Below are 12,053 nucleotides of genomic sequence, written 5' to 3' on the forward strand. Positions count from 1 at the left end.
ACAATGGGACCTTGATCAGATGAACAAATAGGCCAAGGAGTGGCAGATGGAGTTTAATTTAGATGAATGTGAGGTGCTGATTTTGGAAAGGCCAATCAAGGCAGGACTTATACACTAATGGTAAGCTCCTGGGGAGTGTTGTTGAACAAGAGGCTATGGGGTGCTGATTCATAGTTTCTTGAAAGTGGAGTCATGGCTGGACAGTGTCGTGAAGAAGGTGTTTGGTATGCTTGCTTTAGTTGGTAAAAGCATTGAGTATGGAGGTTGGGAGGTCATGTTACATGTAGGTTAGGCTACTTTTGGAATGTTACATTAAATTCTAGTCTCCCTGTTATAGGAAAGATGTTGTGAAACTTGAAATGTTCAGGAAAGATTTACAGGAATGCTGCCAGGGTTGGAGGATTTGAGCTATAGGGAGAGGCTGAATAGGCTGGGGCTGTTTTCCCCAGAGTGTTGAGGCGGAGGAGTGACTTTATAGAGGTTTATAAAATCATGAGGGGCATTGTTAGGGTGAATAATCAAGGTCTTTTCCCCAGGGTAGGGGAGTCCAAAAGTATAGGGTGTAGGTTTAAGGTGAAAGATTTTAAAGGGACCTAAGGGGCAATGTTTTCATGCAGAGGGTAGTGTGTGTATGGAATGAGCTGCCAGAGGAGATGGCAGTTATAACATTTTAAAAGGCATCTGGACGGATATAAGAATAGGAAGAGTTTAGAGAGATAGGGGCCAAATGTTGGCCAATGGGACTAGATTAATTTCGAATTTAGAGTATCAGTTCTGTGCTGTACATTTCTATGACTCTATGAATCTATCATATTAGACTTTGTTTTAGACATTGATTAACCAACATTCTTTAAAAAACTATGGAAACAAGTACATAAAATAAGCATGCGTATGTATCTACTAAATTGTAGAATGTATTAATTTATTGCAGCTTTTCTAACAGCAAAGGCCATGAAACCTATCTGATTGTAAATTCCTACTTCATTTAATTCCCATTAAATTAATTTAGCTTAACATAAATTAACACAGCTGAACACATCCTGAATGTTTTTTTAATGTCTTCCAAAGCATTTGCCAAGATTTGCTAAACTAGAACAAAGACCAAACAGAACAAAGAGAAGGATATCATAGGAACAGAGCCTTCAGCCCACCCAGACTGTGCTGATCGTCATGCCCTAACTAAACTAAAAAACAAACCTACTGCCCTTATTTAGTCTTATCCCTCTACTCCCACCATACATATTACTCTTAAATGTTGCCAATTTTCCTGCTTGCACCATCTCTTCGGATATTGTGTTCCAGGTTCCTACCACACTCTGCACAAAACTTTCCCTTGCACATCTCCCTTAAACTTTACCCCTCTCACCTTGAACCTGTGTCCTGTTGTAACTGAAAAAAGCCTCTGACTATTCATCCTATCCCACTTAGCATAATTTTATAAACCTCCATCAGGTCTCCTTTCAGCTGCCATCTTTCCAATGAAAACCATACGAGTGTTTTTAACCTTTCCTCATTACCAATGCCCTTGAAACCAGACAACAACCTGGTGAACCTTCTCTACACTTTCTCCAAAGCTTCCACTTCCTTCTGGAAATGTGGCGACCAAAACTACACACAGTACTCCAAATGTGGTATAACAAGGATGTTATATAGCTGCAACATGGTTTGCCAACTCTTGTGCGGTCAGCTGAGTTGAAATAGAACTGTCAGTCATGCACAATTAAGCAATTCCACTGGAATTTATTTTCTGCAAACACTTCAGCTTTATCCCAGTACAGCCTCACCTTAATAAACTTCAAGGTCACACAACACTGAGCTGTTCTTACAACATCTTCATTTCTAACATCTCTTGAGCTATTGGTCTCCCTATACTGCAGATCTTTTCTTCCAGCTTCAATATTTTAATTCTATCTAGATCCCACAATCTGGTCTCTTGACCTCAACCGATCTTTTTATTAAGATCTACTCATCTGATAGTTCAATTTCCCACTTTGTCTCTCCATCTGACCTATTTCCCTCTGAGCCTGCTTTACTCAGTGCTCTGTAGCTGTAATGATACATTGCATTCACGTAACACATTGGAATGACTTTGTCTCAATTATTCTTCCTATTGAAAAAAACCTGCTGTATTTGAGAATGCTAATTTTATATAGTTTTATCAAAACTGGGTTCACCACAAAATATATACTTGTATTTGATTGGAGTATCCGGTCCTCCTCCTGTGAGTAACTGAAAATGACTTGAGAAAGATATGCTGGACCATTTAATAGTTTCATTAATATGTAACAGTCATTTTATTGGGGGAAATTGAACACATTTTGATTTGATGATGCTTTATAATGGTACCTGCCTAAGTGACTAAAAGGGTGAGTGTAATTTGATGAATTAAGAACTTCTATTTATATATTGCCTTTTACATAATAAAATACCCTAAGGTAAGCCATGGAATCTGCAGCATCTCTCAATTTCAAATTGGGTGCATGGCCAAATTTATGACTGGATCCACTGCATTAATTACATCTTCAGCTGAAGTAAAAGATTGCTGAAAACATAGAAGTTAGTTGCTTTGGGCACAGCTCCATTTTATATTTAACATTTCCTGTCTTTTGTGCTGGTGTGGCTGTTACCAACATTTCTGGTATAAATGAGAGTCTGCCCTTTCACTTTTTGATTGACTTATGAATCCTTTTTTTCCATCTACCTAATATTGCCCAAAATTGTCGCTTTCACAACTTATTTGTTGCTGAAATCCTTAATCAGTCCTCTGTTATTCTAATAGACTTCTGACTCCTGGTTAATCTTGTAGATTCTAGCCTTTATAAACTTGAGGTCAACTGAAACTCTGCTACCTGCAGGTCCTAACAGAGACCTATCAGCCCTGTGCTTACTGATCTACTCTGGATCCCAGTCAGACAACATCTTGATTTAGAAATCACATCTTGTTTTCAAATTCCTCTCTTCATGTCTTTCCCAACTCTAATCTCCCCTAGCTCCAGAAAACTGTAGGTTATCTGCATCTCCGCTCTGATCCTGATTTTAATTGTTCTATTGGTGAAATTATTTTCCCTTCCCTGGGCTCTAAGCTTTATCTGGAGCATGACACATTTTTCTCCCTCCATCTCACTTTCGTCCATTTGGAGATTCGTTGATTATTTGATTTTAGGCAATTTATCGAATATTGCCTCGTGACGGAACTCCCTTTCCAGCGGCATTTTGGCTGTTCCTACCACTGCTTCCGAGAAACTTAGAAAATAGGAACACACGTCGGCTAGTGAGTCCTTTAAACCTACTCGGCCATTCAGTATAATCATTGCTGATCATCCAATTCAGTACCTTGTTCCCATTTTCTCGCTATATTCTTTGATCCCTTTGTCTTGAAGATCTACGTCTAATTCTGTGTTTAAAACATTCCATCTTTCTCCTCACATTAGTCCTAAATGGCCGACCCAGCCTTAAACCGTGACCCCTGGTTCTGGACTTATGACGAGTTTTAATAGCTGATTTTGTGTTCCAATCCCCCACCCCACTCCCAATGTATTCGGTTGGTTTCAATAACGACGGTTTAAAATGCAATGATATGAAGAAAAGTCGTTTGTCTGCGCGAAAAACGAGATAAACCACACACCATTTTCGCTAGTTTAGCCCTTCTGTAAATATAATATTTATCAAAAGGTTTAAATATTCTCTGGGCACTAGAGACTTTGAAAGTGAACATGAATCAAATGAAAAAAACACAATGCCAACATTATGAATTCGATAATCTGCTACTTTGAACTTTTGACGGTGATGGATTTTGCTTCTTCTGCGAATAATTTCAGCGCTTCTTTGATCGGAATCCCAACCCAGTGAGCTTGCAGCATCCAGCATTCACTGATTAATATCGTACGCGATACTCAATGTTTTAATGTTCAAATTGCCCAATATTTTCCATTTTAAAAGTGATTAACATTTGGAAATGCCGACCCCGTGATGTTTTTGGTTACATAAAATAGCTCGACCATTCTCAGGTTTACTTATATATCGAGAAATCATCTTAGTTCAGCTCGATTCAGATTAACTATTCAAAGTTTTCTAAAAGTATATAATTCAATGAAACGCAAGAGTAGGAACCTGGATATTTCCACCTTCAGATCCTGGGTCGAATCATTTTATTTCCTCCCTACCTTTCTATGTCAGTTCCATTGTATCTAGCTTACCGGGAAACGATCTATGTGCTATACATCCTGATATTTATCGTTATGATGTAGTATTGCCTCAGTGCTTAAACTTGTTAGAAAGTTAGTCTGACAACACTATTCCTCCGGGCAGTCCGGTTCAGGCATTAAATTGTTTTGTTTTCTGTCTCCCTGAACTTGTCAAAATTTAAGCTAATATTGCGTTCCTTCGTAACAAACATAGGCAGAAATTGTTGGAGAAACTCAGCTGGTCTGATAGCACGTGTGGAGAGAGAAACACTTAACGTTTAGACTTCTGAAGAAGGATCACTAGATTCGAAAGTTTAACTGTTTTACCCACAGATGCTTCTAGAGTTGCTGATACTCTCCAGTAATGTCTGTGTTTATTTGTTCCAGATCTCTACAGTATCAGCCGCTCTTTGTTTTATTTTGTTGCATTCGTCTGTTATTTTTTTCCCCCAAAAGTTTCAGTTTTTCTTTCTGGTCCATGAACCGAGTTGATCTGCTCCAGCTCGGTTACAATGACCAACCATTTTACTGTTACGATAGAAACTGAACACGTTCAAAAGCTCGATTGAAATATCAGAATCGTCAAGTCACTGAGGACCAGTAACTTTGCTTCGATTTCCTAAAACAACGGCTTTCTTTCCCGGTAATCGACACCAGTTACGGTTATACCTCAGTAAATCTAACGGAGAAGCGGATGAAACATTTCAAGGTAAGGTTTGGTGCTATCACATCTTTAATATTATGTTGGGATATTTTGTTAATAGAGAATTTTATAATTGGGCAATTGTTCTGCAGAGTATATCCGAGTTCCTGCCTTTATTTCCACACTTTAAAATGTAATTGCAGATATATCTTATGAGGATCCCAATTACCCAGATTTTTAAAATGTTGTTTTACGTCTTTTTGGTACAGCTCCAATTGTGTTAAGTCCGTAATTAGCAGCCGGAGAGTCTGGGGATAAACGTTTGTAAAATATCGGGCCCAACTCTCCAACACTGAGATCAATGTGGGTCACATTCTGGGTGGGGGGCGGGCAGCGTAATTCTTCCAAACTAAAACAAAAAACTATGGATATTGGAAATCTCAAACAGAAACTACTGGTGAAACTTACAGGTATTGCAGCCTCAATGGGGGGAAAGACAGACTTAACTGGATCCAGTAACCTTTCAAAACAGCAGAACTCTCGCCCGTGATATTCAAATTCCCGGGGTAAGTACGGTGCAATGTGTGAGAGATCGGATTCCGTCTAATACACAATTGCGGTACATGTCTGTGTGCGCTTCTCTTGTGGTTAGGAAGGTTCGGGACAATAACCCCGTTTTGACATGTAACTGATCATGTCAGCGATGTATTTCTGTCTTAATGTATTTCCGTCTTTTCCGTGTCGAGAATACAATCTGAAACAAGACGTTATTCCCACTGGATCACACAAAAATTGGTTCCCAATGTTAGAACAAAACTAAATTACGAAAGAACCAAAGAGTTGTTGTTGGAATCTCTCGAATTTCAGCGAAAGCATCCAAAGGGAGATTCCTGTACACAGCTTGGGCTCCGGAAGGTGGCGGCTTTGAGTGAAGTCCCCATCCAAAAGAAACATCCGATACAACTCTCCCCAACCTCCCCCCCCCCACCCCAATCCCGAACCCTCTATGATAGCTGCGTCCCTCTAATTCAGGCTTCCTGCGGATGTTTAAATATAATCGTTTCATCTCAGATGCCTTCAGCTGCTTCGGCCCTAACCTCCGTAATTACCTACAGGCTTCTGAGACCCTACCTCGCATTCCTCATTTTAACTAATCTCTTGACCAATCCTCCGGTCAAGGGATGAAGGGCTTATGCTCGAAACGTCGAATTCTCTATTCCTGAGATGCTGCCTAACCTGCTGTGCTTTGACCAGCAACACATTTGCAGATGTTACCATGTGCTATACTTAGCGAGGTAAAGTCTTTTTTCCCTAAATCGATCACCTGTTTTAAAAATATTGAAGTAACGCCAACAATCTTCAATGAAGCAGTAACCCTAAGCTAATAATTGCCAGCGTTTATATTGTATAGATCACTGAGCTAATGTGCCCGCTAACCTTGGTCAGTGGTCATGTTCAATCCTGTACATCAATACATTCTGGGTTGAAGTTCCGCTGCAGAGACTTGATTCTTGAGTATACCGCTGGGGGCGTGCAGAGTTGGAGTCTCCCAGACAAAATGTTAGTCATGCCCTGCCTGTTGCATGATGTGAACACAGAAAATTGAATAACTCTCAATTAAGAGCAGGAGAGTTTATTCAGTTGCCCTAGTCAATATCAGTAAAACATATTCACTGTTTGTTAAGCTCAATGCAGTATATAAAATCAGCATGTGTTTCCTTACGTTAAAGGAGTGGCTTGCATTTAAAAAAAGCTGCAGAGGGTAAGAGTGATTATTGCAGCATAAAGTTTAGATTAGTAATGGAGAAGAGGAAGGGAAGATCTAAACCAGAGCTTATAATTGATCGAGATAAGAGGCGATCTTAGAGTAAAACAGAGGCAAAAGTTGAGAGGGGGTTTAAAAAAAAGCTCTAATAGAACAATGGATGATCTTGAAAGAAATGAGGTTTCAGGTGCAAAGTGTAATATTCCAGCAAGGGTAGAAAGCCAGGGATTCAAAGCCATAGAATTAGTAAGCAGAAAGAAGGGGAATATGATGCATGTCAGGTGAAGTGTTCAAGCAAAAATCAGGGTCAAATACATGAAACTGATGAGGGCACTGAGGAGAAAAACACCGCTGATTAAAAGGCAATGTGGGAACATGATGGCAGTCACCTTCAAAGGGGAGCCAGAAGTTTTATATTAACATTCAAATTGCAAGTAATAGGGAGCCAATTAAGGGCAAGATTAGAATTTTTGATGAGTAATTTCCATTGGTACTTATTAAGAATGAAAAGCAGAGACACTAGAGGTAATGAAATGGGATGACAAAAAAAGGAAGGATTTAGTGGAAGGTTTATTATGTTTAAAGTAGATAAGTCATTTGGTCCAGATGGCTGGCATTCGAGAGTGAAGGTGCTAAACGAAGAGGAAGTAAAGGGCTTCCAATATTCCCTAGATTTTGAAGACATACCATAGAAAGAGGCAAATGTGTATCCTTAGCCAAGATATAGTAAAACACCATTTCTAATAATTACTGGCTGGTCAGGTTAAAGTCTATCATCCATAAGTGCTTACATAAGAGAAAAGAGCAGGAGTAAACCATTCAGCCCTTTGAGCCCACTCAACCATTCAATCAAATCATAGATAATCCTCTACTTTAACACAAGTTTCCTGCACAATTGTTGTATCTCTTGATGTTTTTAACATGTCTATCAATCTCAGTTTTGATTATGTTCAACACCTCATGGCATGGTGGTACAATGGTTAGCACCGCTGCCTCACAGCGCCAGAGACCTGGGTTCAATTCCCACCTCAGGCGACTCTCTGGGTGGAGTTTCTGTGTGGGTTTGCTCTGGTTTCCTCGCACAATCTAACAATGTGCAAGTTAGGTGAATTGGCCATGCTAAATTGCCCCTAGTGTTAGGTGTAGGGGAATGGGTCTGTTCGGGTTGCGGGTTGGTGTGGACTTGTTGGGCCAACGGGCCTGTTTCCACACTGTAAGTAATCTAAACCATCCTCCTCCACGTCCTTCTAGGTCAGGGAGTTCCAAAGATAGAAACAATAACCAAGAAATAAATCTGCAAGTGTTTGGAGTTTTGAGTTAATTAAGGACAGTCAGCACAGAATTATGAAAGGTTTATTTGTACTTTTTTTAATACTAAGAAGAATCATGAATTATGAGGCGATGCTGAGAGACTTCAGAGGAAAGTTGACAAGTCAGCCAAATAGACAGACAACTGGCAGATTAATTTCAATGTACAGAAATATGAGGTAATGCATTTTGTTAGAAGAAACACAGAGATGATACAGACTTAGTCTTTGAGAATAGTGTTAGAGCATGATGCTCACATGCATGATTATCTGAAGGTTGTCAGGCAAGTTAAAACAGTTGTTAAACTGGCTTGTGGAATCCTTCGGTTTATAAATAGAGGCATAGAGTATAAAACAAGAAAGCGATCCTACTCCTCTATAAGTCACTGGTGAGACCACATGATAGCAACAAATTAGAGTAATGGGACTAAGAGGATGCTTTACAAAGAGCTGACATGTGTTTGATGAGATGAATTACCTTCTTTTGTGCTGTAATACTCTATATGACTCTATAAGTCATTAGGGATGAATAGGAAAAGTAGTGTAAACATTTGATTGCGTTCGTTTTGGCATTCTATTCATTTGCTGGATTTCAATTTAACTCAGTGTGGTACAAATCAATATTTACGATCAAGTATGACCAAGAATCAAAATGTATTACCTAGGTATACACTTTATGTATACATTAAGATAATCCCTTCCTGAAGTTTATAAATAACGTTTTCAATTTACAGGTATTAATTCAGGGCCATTGGTAAGGTATTAAAGCAAAATACTGCAGATGTTGAAAATCTGGAACAATTACATAAAATGCTAGATTCAAAACATTAACTCTGTTTCTCTCTTCACAGATGCTTTCAGACCTACTGACTTTCTCGAGCATTTCTGTGTTTATTTCATATAAATGGTATTGTCTCTGAGTTCAAACTTAGATGATATATTCTCCCAGTTATAGTGAAGACTCATGGCATTTCAACAATGTCATTTCATTAGAAAACATTAGGATTGTAGTCTAAGTTTGAATGCTTTCTGCTATCTTATTCTGAAGAAAATTAAATTTGCTCTCTCAGATAATTTATCTCTTGTAACAGGGCAAATCAAGCAGCATCTGTGAAAATAGAAGTACTTCTCTGAATATACATTAAGGATAATGAATACAAATTTCAGTGTCCTTTCTTTTGATTCCATAAGAATATTTTTTTTTAAATTATTTCATATTACATAAGTAATGTGAGGCACCAATTCTTTTCAATGGTTATTATACGTTTGGAGTGATTTCCAACTCTTGATTGCACTTGTGGCAAGTGGCAACAGTCAGTTTCCAGGATGCAGTACAATTCATGGTCCATTGTGAAACAGAGTTTAGAGATTGTTAAGTCTTAGACTGGATCAGTTAAGCTTTGGCCATTGTGCTGAGTGTTTAAATGTTATAAGAGCATACAGAACTGCAGACTCTCTGTTATGATATTACAAAAGGAATACAGATACAAGGAACACAGAGTGCCCTGAACAGATTTCTGCATATCCATGGGAGCTGTCAGCAACATTCAGTAAACAGCGTTTTACACCGGTGGAGTTGCATATCCAAATATTTAGATGACCTCAAAAACTGATAGAATAAAACTCCAGAAGCTGAACAATCTAATCTGCGCACTGAAATATGTCATATTTGAAACATGCTACTAAATAATCATTATAATCATTTGACATTCACAAAAAGAATTTGTTAATTAAGTCAAGATGTTCGTCAAGGTTTCTCAAAATTCATGTCTCCTCATTGCAGGGAGAATGCATAACTTCAGCATTCAAATTTAAATGATATATAAATAAGCATTCAATCAAAAATACAATGCATGTTGTTCAAATTTAAACATACGTGGAATCATAGAATCCCTAAAATGTGGTAAGAGGCGATTCAGCCCATCGAATCTGCACCAACCCTCCAAAAGAGCATCCCACCCAGACCCAGTGCCCTCCCTATCCCCATAACACCACATTTACCACAGCTACCTATCCTGAACATGATTGGACACTATGGACACCTAACCTACACATATTTGGACTGTGGGAGGAAACTAGAGCACTCTGAGGAAACTCACATAGACATGGGGAAAATGTGTAAACTCCACATAGAAAATCACCCAAGCCTGGAATCAAATCCAGGTCCTCAATGCTGTGAAGTAGCAGTGCTAACCACTGAGCCATCATGCCATCCCAAATTGATTGTGATTTACAGTCAACAGCTTAGCATTAGTTTTGTTCATATTGGACTTCAGACCACTAAACTTAGAATATGAAATTCTTTGTTTCAAACATGCAGATGCATGCAGTTCCATTTTACTGCATTGTGACTTGTTAATAAATGCCTATGTTTCCAGATCTCTAGGATAAATATTTTGATCTGTGCATGCTTTAAAGATTATGTTGGAGCATGTTTTGAAAAGTAACTTATCTCAATGTTCAGGTTAGACTGATAAACTGCTGAACCAGAGGAGGAGGGCAGGAGATATAGAATTTGAGGGAGAGGTAGAAACCAAGGTAAATATGACTAAGCACAGGAACAAACAGGGAAATGCTGCCTGAAAGGACAGAGGAGGTGGTCTCAAATGCATGTGTTTCAATGCAAGAGCCATGATAGGCAAGATGGGTAACATTTGGTTACGACTTAGAACTGTGACATTATTGCAATCATGGAGACTTGGCTGAGAGAGGGACAGGACTAGGAGCTGAATGTCTCAGAATTTAGATGTTTCAGATGTGATAGAAGGAAATGGAAAAGCAGTGGAGGGGTTGCATTATTGGCAAAGGTGCATCACATAACTCTACCCAGGGAAGATGCATCAGAGAACTCGAAAACCGAGGCAGAATGGGTGAAACTCAAAAATGGGAAAGGTCAAATCACAATGCTGGGGGTACACTACAATAGCCAGCAGGAGATAGAGGAGAGAATATGTAGACATACTTCGGAACAAGGTAAAATTAACAGCGTTGTTGTGGTGAGTGATTTTAACTTTCCCTATATTGCTTGGGATTCACATGTGCTCGGGGCTTGGATGGGGCAGAATTTGAAAGGAACATTCAGGCAGCTTTCTTGACACAGGATTATATTGGACCTGGTTTTGTGAAATGAGTCCATTCAGGTAAGTGAATTTTCAGTAGGGAGCATTTTGGGAGTACTGATCATAATGAGTAAGATACTCATGGATAGGGATAAAAGCAGTCCTCGGGTGAAGGTGTTAAATTAGGGGAAGATGAGCTGCAACAATGTAAGGCAGGAACTGGAGAATGTTGACCAGAGGCAGCTGCTTGAGGGTAGAACCACATTGGCTATGTGGGAATATTTCAGATGGCACATGAGAAGAGTTCAGGGGCTGCACATTCCTGCGAGAATGTAGACTAGGTATGGCAAATTATGTGAACCTTGGATGACCAGGCATGTTATGAGATTCATATAAATAAAAAATGAAGCATACATCTAGGAGGATGGATACTGAGGAAGGCCTTTAAGTATATAAGTATGGAAAGAACTTAAACAAGGAATTAGAAGGCTTATAAGGGGTCATGAAAAGTCATTAACAAATAGAATTGAGGAGAATAGATAAAACAAATAGATAAAACAAGAGGTAACTGTGGAAAGAGTGGGAGGAATCTATGTGTGGAGCCAGAAAATGTAGGTGAGGTCCTAAATGAATACTTTGTGCTGGTATTCACCAAAGAGAAAGAATTGATGGAGGCTGAGCTCAGGGAAAAAAATGTTGAATTTCTCAGCCAAGTTGCTATTTAAAAAGGAAGAGGTGTTGAGTATCTTAAAAATTATTAAGGTAAATAACTCCATGGGTCCTGATGGGAAGCAAGAGAACATGTTACAGGAGACCTGATAGATATCTTTGTGTCTTCATTGGCTACAGGTGAGGTCCCATAGGATTGGAAAATAGCCAATGTGGTTCCATTGTTTAAGTAGGGTAGCAGGGATAATCCAGGAAAATGCAGGCCTGTTAGCTTCACATCGGTGATAGAGAACCTGTTGGAGGAGATTCTCAGGGACAAGATCGACATGAATTTTGAAGCAAATGGACATATTAGTGAAAGACAACATGGTTTTGTGTGTGGAAGGTCATGCATCACTAACTTGATTGAGGATGTGACACAGATGA

The 12,053-nt window shown here is 39.1% G+C and overlaps 1 protein-coding gene across 2 annotated transcripts in view; it reads left to right on the forward strand.

The window, feature by feature from the left end:
• Positions 1-4,677: 4,677 nt before the first annotated feature.
• gcm2 (glial cells missing transcription factor 2) overlaps positions 4,678-12,053 on the forward strand; it is a 54,764-nt gene continuing 47,388 nt past the window's right edge. The window contains exon 1 of one of the 2 annotated variants that reach the window (XM_060850305.1): positions 4,678-4,893. The gene's annotated coding sequence lies outside the window, so the exon portion shown is untranslated. Of the gene's footprint in view, positions 4,894-5,299; positions 5,394-12,053 lie in introns of those variants that run through there. The other variant, XM_060850303.1, reaches the window with a different exon arrangement.

Source organism: Hemiscyllium ocellatum, chromosome 34 (genome assembly GCF_020745735.1).
Source record: "Hemiscyllium ocellatum isolate sHemOce1 chromosome 34, sHemOce1.pat.X.cur, whole genome shotgun sequence".
Taxonomy (NCBI): domain Eukaryota; kingdom Metazoa; phylum Chordata; class Chondrichthyes; order Orectolobiformes; family Hemiscylliidae; genus Hemiscyllium; species Hemiscyllium ocellatum.